Here is a 9,001-nt window from a genome sequence, read left to right on the forward strand (position 1 = left end):
TCTTAGTGAACGTGCATTTGTTGGCATAGTGCCCAGGCTTTCCACACTTGAAACAAGTGACTCCTCCGTCACATTTCCCCTGGTGCTTCTTCTTGCACTTGTTGCACCATTTTACTTCGGCTCCTCCTCCTCTCGAACCAGACTTCGAGAATTTACTCTTCTTACGGGACCTCGAGGATCCATCAAATTTCCTTCTCTTTCTCACCTCCGCTCTCTCCAGACCCTTCTCTCGTATCTGGGTCTCCACATTCTTAGCATCCCATATGGCGGCTTTCAGAGTGGTAGTTTGCTTGATCATTGGACCGAAGTCTGCCGGTAATCCGACGGCAAACTTGTTAACCTTGGAGAGTTCAATTGGGATGAGGTGAGGAACAAACTTCATTTTCTCTGTAAAGCTAGCAACGTATTCAGTAACGCTCATTCTTCCCTTCTTTAGATTCTGGAACTCGTTGTTGATCTCCAGAAGATCCTGCTCAGAGCAGTATTGCATCTTTAACTGTACCAGAAAATCCTCTCATGACATCTTGCTTGCTTCACCTTTGGGCATTGAATCAGCTAGTAGCTTCCACCAGCTTAGTACTCCAGATTTCAACAGAGGAACCGCGAGAGCAGTCTTCTGCCTGTTGCTACACTCGCAACTCTCAAACATCGTCTCCATCTCGGAGATCCAGTTCATGACTTCCACCGGCGTCGGGCTTCCAGATAGACACGGTGGTTTGGATGCCATGAAATCCTTGTATTTGCATCCACGTCCGTCATTTCCTCTATCCTGATGGTTTTGCCTAACTATTGGTGAGTTGGCTTGACCAACAGTCCCACTGTAGTTTCCTCCTTCTGACTGCCCATCATTCAGCTCGGGCTGTTCAATTGGTACCGTAAGTTCTTCTCGGTTCTGTTGAAGTAAACACCCTGTTTCCTCCATTTGGAGATCCAACATCATCTGGATCATCATTTGCACTCCGACCATCGTTATTGGCTCATGTGCCACTTCCTCGACAACAGGTATTTGTTGAATCACTGGAGGTTGAGGGGGTTGGTTCCTATTTCCATTTGCGTTTACGTTTCCGCAACGAGCCCTTGCCATCTTGATCTATACACCAAATAAGGTGAACTTAGATCTTTATTTAGGATTGATGTTTAAATCATCCTTATAACTCCGAAATGTTTACATGTTAGTTCTAATATCGTAGACGTACGTTTAGAATCCTAAACACATAAGGTTTCTAGATCTGGTCGGAAATAGACTATAGATCCGAACAAATAACAGCGGATTAGGCACAAATCATTTAGCACATAAAAGCATTTTAGGCATAATCCCTAAAATAACCTAGTGCACACACCTCACAATCATCGCTTAGCATTCTAAGTTTAAGTCTAGAAATCCTACAAATTCCTAGCTCGCTTAAACTAATGCTCTGATAGCAACTGTGACATCCCCATTTTCACGGCCAGAAAAGACCGATTTTGTTTATGTTTTGTTTGAAAATCAAAGTAAACATTTTAAATAAAAGTGTTACGGAATTTTTCCCAAAATAAAATATGATAAAGATTTGTCAAAAGCATTTTCCATAGAAATGTATTTCATTAAAAAGACTCGGGATGTCATGTTCGATACAGATCAAAAGCATAAACAGTACAATATAAGCCTTACTACATTATTTCATATCTACAGGCCTATATCCGTAATCCCTCATCCAAAACATCACATCTATGCTTGAGCGCCACTACCTGTAATACATGAAACTGAGTGGGTCAGGCTTGGGAGCCTGGTGAGCACATAGGGTTTTCAACCCACAATAAATAAGTTTATTAATTTCATCAATCAACAATAACACGGTTACCCGTTCCCGTTATCCTCACTTTACATCCCTAAACACCTATCATAAGGGACCTAGCCTAAGGATCATCATCGGGATGGACTCTACTGCTAAGGGGGTTCCTTAGCAATACATGTCCTAAAGGCAACCCTGAGGGGGGTGGAGTATATCGGTGAACACATCGTTCACAAACACCTACAGGTTGCGAGCCTGCTACTGTTCCACTGGACTATCTAGAAGAGTCTGTGGTCGTCATCAATACTCCGCTAGATGACCGAATCAACAACACCAACATCGAGGTCTCTCATCATTTTATCACACATCATCTATTACATCTACCCATGTTTTACCCCAACATTTTCGTAGATATAAAATACATATACAATTAAAATCATTTAAAACATGTATAAAAACGTTCATCCAGCATAGACAGCAAGTATTCAAATAATATGCACACATAGCACGTAATTTATATAAAATACTTCATATCTATGTGTAAGCTGAAAGTGTAACACCGCAAAAATTCAAACCAATTTAAACTTTTCAAAAACAACCCACTTTCATTAATTCATTACAAAAAAGTTTTCAATACTTTTATTATCAGAGTATTTTTCCCAGATCCATATCATTAACATAAACACGAGGAGCGGTACGATCACGTCTTTGCCTTGCCACAGTCTCCTGAAGTACCTGAAACATTAAACCACAACTGTAAGCCCGAAAGCTTAGTGAATTACCCCCAAAATACTACATACAGCACATACGCCTTTTGTAACGACTCAAATTTTTCAAACAAAATTTTCATTTTTAAAACACAATTATTTCCATTAAAAACAAGGCATAACTAGTTAATTATTCAGTCAATACAATTATTCAAATCCCAAGATCATAAAAACCATCTTCAGTGTGTATCGATCATGCCGGCGCCTTCCCACGGTCCTCGCTAGTACCTGGAATACATGCACAACAACTGTAAGCATAATTGCTTAGTGAGTTCCCCAATATACACTTACACACATACGCCTTTCCAGGCCCTGACCTTCCGGTCCTCATTACAACGCCTTCCGGCCCATAACATAATCGCCTTCCGGCCCACATATCATACATAGCATACATAACAATTAACTTACCACATATAGCATACATATCACATATCATATCTGACCTTCCGGTCACACAGTCAAACCCTTCCGGGTACAGTATAGTGAGAAGACTCACCTCGTATATGCTGAAAGCCAGCAACTCCTGAAATGACTCGTGCACAACCGACGAGCTACAACCTCCCTATAACATTACATGACTCATTAATACTTATCTCTTCTAAGTGTGACTATCCCTAAGAAGTCAGACTTAGATCAACTCTGGTCAACGGTCAACGGTCAGCTCGACCGGACTCGGCGAGTCCCCTGGCGACTCGGCGAGTCCCCTGGCGACTCGGCGAGTCTAGTCGTCCTCACAAATTCCTGAATATTCCCTTTCTACTCGTCGAGTATTCCTCTTGACTCGACGAGGTCCTCGTGGAAGAATCGCGGGGCCACCCCGACTCCACTCGCCGAGTCTGATGAACAACTCGGCGAGTCCCAGTAAATCTTCAAGCTACTCGCCGAGTCTGAAGAACAACTCGGCGAGTCCATGCCATGCAGACGAGTAACTGCTTCCTGAATTACGTATGGTCCAACAATATACAACCATGGGACCCTCTGGACGTCTAAGCATCTCATTACTGGGGTAAAAACGTTTGGGTAACAACATCATAACCCATCAAATCACTAAATGGGTTTCATAAACCCTAAACTTACATACACATCAAAATAACAGAATTGGTCCGAGTATTACCTGAAAACGCACTCTCTGTGTCCCCCAAATCTCAGGTCTCAATTCTCCTTGATATTCTTTTAGCCAAATCCCTCTTCTTCTTGCCTAACCAATTCTTCCAAGTTCCAAAAGCTTTCTCTCCTGCTCCAGACGTCCACAACGATTAGGGTTCTTCTCAATCGACCAAAAGACTGAAAATGACGGCCTAAGAGGCTTTAAATACGATCCAAACTGAACGGTTAGGGTTTCTGCTGAACAGCGTCGACTCGCCGAGTCCATATCTGGACTCGTCGAGTCCAGTCGCGGACCCGCGACCAAGTCTGCGATCCTACTCGGCGAGTCTAGGCTCCAACTCGCCGAGTCCCCTCTTAAATTATCCTAAAAACATAATTTTAATAATACCTGAGATTCCGGGCTGTTACAACTCTCCCCCACTTGGATTAGACTTCGCCCTCGAAGTCTCACTCTGCAAATAGTTCCGGATGCTGCTCCCGCATTTCGCGCTCCGGTTCCCAAGTCATTTCTGATCCCTTACGGTGTTGCCATTGAACCAACACCAGAGGTACTTCCTTGTTCCTCAGAACCTTGATCTTCCGATCCCTGATCGCCACTGGTCTCTCCGCGTAATTCAGGCTCGCATCCACCTGAATATCCCCCAATGGAACCACTGCCGACTCATCGGCTATGCACTTCCTCAACTGCGATACATGAAAAGTGTCATGGATCTGACCCAACTCTGCTGGCAACTCCAACCGATAGGCTACCCGACCTATCCTTGCAACCACACGAAAAGGTCCAATATACCGGGGCCCCAATTTGCCCCTCTTCCTGAATCGAATCACTCCTTTCCAAGGAGAGACCTTCAGGAGAACGAAGTCGCCGACCTGAAATTCAAGCTCGGATCGGCGCCTGTCTGCATAACTCTTCTGTCGGCTCTGGGCAGTCAATAACCTTTGTCTCACTTGCTGAATCTGCTCTGTCGTCTGGAGTATGATCTCCGTGCTGCCCATCACTCTCTGTCCCACCTCTCCCCAGCAAATGGGAGTCCGACACCTCCTACCATACAACAGCTCGAAAGGCGGCATACCAATGCTCGAATGGTGGCTGTTGTTGTAGGAAAACTCTGCCAATGGCAAATACGCATCCCAACTACCCCCGAAGTCTAACACACACGCCCGGAGCATGTCCTCCAGCGTCTGAATTGTCCGCTCGCTCTGACCGTCTGTCTGGGGATGGTATGCGGTACTAAAATGCAATTTAGTACCCAGCTCCTCATGGAATTTCTTCCAGAACCTGGAAGTGAAGCGCACATCGCGGTCTGACACAATCGAGATCGGCACCCCGTGCCGAGATACCACCTCTTTCACGTATATCTCCGCTAACTTTTCCGCTGAAGAACTCTCACTGATGGCAAGGAAGTGTGCACTCTTCGTCAACCTATCCACAATCACCCAAATTGCGTCAGCTCCCCTAGCAGTCCTTGGCAATTTGGTGATAAAATCCATAGTGATCTGTTCCCACTTCCACTCGGGGATCTCCAATGGTTGTAGCTTGCCATGCGGTCTCTGGTGCTCAGCCTTAACCCTACGGCAGGTCAAGCACCTCTCAACGAACCATGCCACGTCCCTCTTCATACAGGGCCACCAATATTCCTTCCTTAAGTCCAAATACATCTTTGTAACACCGGGATGGATCGAAAATTTCGATCTATGAGCCTCTTCCCTCAACGTAATACGCGTACCGCCCACGAACGGTACCCAAATCCGACCCTGAAACGTCATAAGGCCTCGACTATCCTTGACAAACTCTGAGATTAACCCCACAACCCGCTCTTTCTTCTGCATTTCGGGTCGCACAGCCTCTGCCTGGGCCTTACGAATATCATCCAATACAGGAGTCATCACGGTCAGTCTCAAGCATACATCTCGCAATGGAGTGCTCTCCGCCCTGCGGCTCAATGCATCGGCTACCACATTAGCCTTGCCTGGGTGGTACAGGATCTCACAATCATAATCCTTGACCACATCCAACCACCTCCTCTGACGCATATTTAGGTTGGGTTGATCCATCAAATACTTCAAACTCTTATGGTCCGTGTATATCGTACATCGAACCCCATACAAGTAGTGACGCCAAATCTTGAGAGCGAACACTACTGCCCCCAACTCTAAATCATGCGTGGGATATCTCGCCTCATGAGGCTTCAGCTGCCTCGACGCATAAGCTATCACATGACCCCTCTGCATCAACACTGCACCCAATCCCGAAATCGATGCGTCGCAATATACCACGAAATCTTCCATCCCCTCTGGGAGAGCTAATACCGGGGCTTCGCACAATCTCTGGCGAAGTGTCTCAAAGGAGGTCTGCTGCTCGGGCCCCCATGAGAATGTAACACCCTTCCGGGTCAATCTGGTGAGTGGCACTGCGATCTTGGAGAAATCCTTGATAAATCTCCGATAATACCCTGCCAACCCAAGGAAACTCCTGATCTCAGAGGGTGACTTCGGCACCTCCCAACTCATCACCGCCTCAACCTTGGCCGGATCGACTAATATCCCTTTCTGATTAACCACATGTCCTAGAAACTGGACCTCCCGCAACCAGAAGTCACATTTGGAGAACTTTGCATAAAGCTTCTCCGACCTCAATACCTCAAGGACCTCCCTCAAATGCTCCTCATGCTGCTCTCTAGATCTCGAATACACCAGAATGTCGTCGATAAATACGATCACTGACCGATCCAACATCGGCCTGCATACCCTGTTCATGAGATCCATGAACACAGTCGGGGCATTGGTGAGTCCAAAAGGCATCACCACAAACTCATAATGCCCATATCGCGTCCTAAACGCTGTCTTCTGGACGTCTTCATCCCGTACTCTCACCTGATGGTAACCTGACCTCAGATCGATCTTGGAAAACCAAGACGCTCCCTGCAACTGATCGAATAAATCATCGATCCTCGGCAACGGGTAACGGTTCTTGACCGTTAGCTTGTTCAACTCCCGGTAATCAATGCACATCCGGTGTGAACCATCCTTCTTCTTGACGAACAGAATAGGTGCTCCCCATGGCGAGCTGCTCGGCCGAATGAATCCCTTCCCCAGCAACTCCTGGAGTTGCGAGGACAACTCTTGCATCTCTGGAGGTGCAAGACGATAGGGCACTTTAGCAATAGGTGCTGCCCCCGGAACCAGATCGATATTAAACTCTACTTGCCTCACAGGCGGTACTCCCGGCAGTTCCTCGGGAAAAACATCTGAAACTCACGCACCACAGGGACCTCCTTAATTGACTTCGGTCTCTCGGAAACCTCCCGCGTATCCATCACATACGCCACATAACCCTTACAGCCCTGCTGTAGACACTGCCTCGCTCTAGCGGCCGAACAAAAAGCTGATCCTGAACGGGTACCCTCACCGTACACCGAAAGAACTCCCCCACTATGGTCTCGTATGGTCACCAACTGGCGCTCACAGTCGATGACAGCGCCGAATCGGCCCAACCAGTCCATGCCCACGATGACACAGACATCCCCCATCGCAATAGGAATCAGGTCAATCGGGAATTCAACCCCGAAGATCTCTAGTACACATCCCCGAAGAACCTCCGTAGCACAAATCACCTTCTCGTCAGCTATAGAGACTCTCAAAGGTCGACTCAACGACTCACGACTAACGCCAATATGCTGACTAAAGGCCAAGGACACAAAGGACCTACTCGCACCCGAGTCAAATAACACTAAGGCAGGCACCGAGTTCACAAGGAAAGTACCTACGCGCATAATAACATAAGCATAACATATCGACATTAAAAATAATTACATGAATTACAACATACCTGCCACAACATCGGGCGCAGCGCGGACCTCTTCCGCAGTCAGCTGAAAAGCTCTCCCACGAGCCCTCGGGGCCTCGACCTTCACCGGTCGAGTCTCAGTAGTCCTGGCAATAGGTGCAGATCCCTGACGAAGCTGCGGACACTCGGCCTTTCGATGGCCGGTCTGGTTGCAATGGAAGCAAACCATAAACCCCTTGGGGCACTCCCTAGCAATGTGCCCCTCCTTGCCGCACTTGTAGCAGGCACCGGCTCGACACGCCCCATCGTGACCCTTGCCGCACTTTACGCAAGTGCGGTTCTTCGAACCTCCCGTCCTCGAATCGGCGGACTTGATCCGCTTGGCTGCCGGCTGAGACTGAGCCGGCCGCCGGTCTGCCTGCTGAGACTCGGCCTCCTCCCTGGCCTGAGTCTCTAACTCGATCTCACGCTTCCTGGCATTCGCCTGAAGCTCAGTAAAAGTATGATAAGTGGAGTTTGACACAAACTCCCGGATCTCCCTCCTCAGAACACCCAAGTACCGGCTCATCCGAGCCTGCTCTGTGGCCACCAGCTCGGGGCAAAACATCGCCCTCTCATGGAACTTCCGCGTGATCGCCGCCACCGAATCAGTACCCTGCTTGAGGGTTAAGAACTCCTGAACCAATCGTTCCCGCTCCACCGGGGGAACGTACTCCTCCCTGAACATGGTAGTGAACCCCTCCCATGTCACTGCCGCAGTCTCTGCCAAAGTGAAGTTCGCCGTCACGAACTTCCACCAGTCCTTTGCTCCCAGACGGAGCTGGTTCAAAGCGAACCGTACCCTCAGGTGCTCCGGGCATGAACAAGTGTAGAAACACCCCTCTATATCTGCGATCCACCTCATCGCAGCAATCGGATCCTGCGTCCCATCGAACTCTGGTGGCTTCGTGTTGCTGAACTCTCGGAACAGCAATGAATCACCCCCCTGTGGCCTAGCAGCGGCCACAGCTGCGGTAGCTGCAGCGGTTGCAGCCTCAGTCAATGCGGCGTACCGCTCGTCGAACGTCTCCATCAGGGTGGTCTTGATAGACCCAAACATCTCCGGGATCTCAGCCCGGATCGCCGCCGCCACCTCCTCGTGGATCATCTGACGAATATCCTCGTCACTCACACCGCTCGTACTTGCCCCGTGCCGCGGTCTAACCATGATATCTCTGAAATACAACATAAAACTATCAGAGATTCTACCAAGTATAATCGTACTCGACACGCAACCCTACTCAGTCCCAGATATCCAGGGATTCTTACTTGGGCCTCCCACTGACCCGGTGTCCTCGGTAGTACGGGCCCAATACTACCGACCACACCGCATCAATGTTCATCCCAAGTCCTCCTCCCCAAACTCCAGATAGTGAGTACTCTACTTCTGATACGCTCTATCTACCCGCATACTAGCAAAGCATCTCATATAAGCAACTTCCCTAGACTAAGGCACCACAAATCAGGCCACTCTAGTCCTATCATGAATACCTAGTCTTCTAGCATGCATAACAATTCATATCATATAA

This window comes from Lactuca sativa, chromosome 6 (genome assembly GCF_002870075.4).
Source record: "Lactuca sativa cultivar Salinas chromosome 6, Lsat_Salinas_v11, whole genome shotgun sequence".
Taxonomy (NCBI): domain Eukaryota; kingdom Viridiplantae; phylum Streptophyta; class Magnoliopsida; order Asterales; family Asteraceae; genus Lactuca; species Lactuca sativa.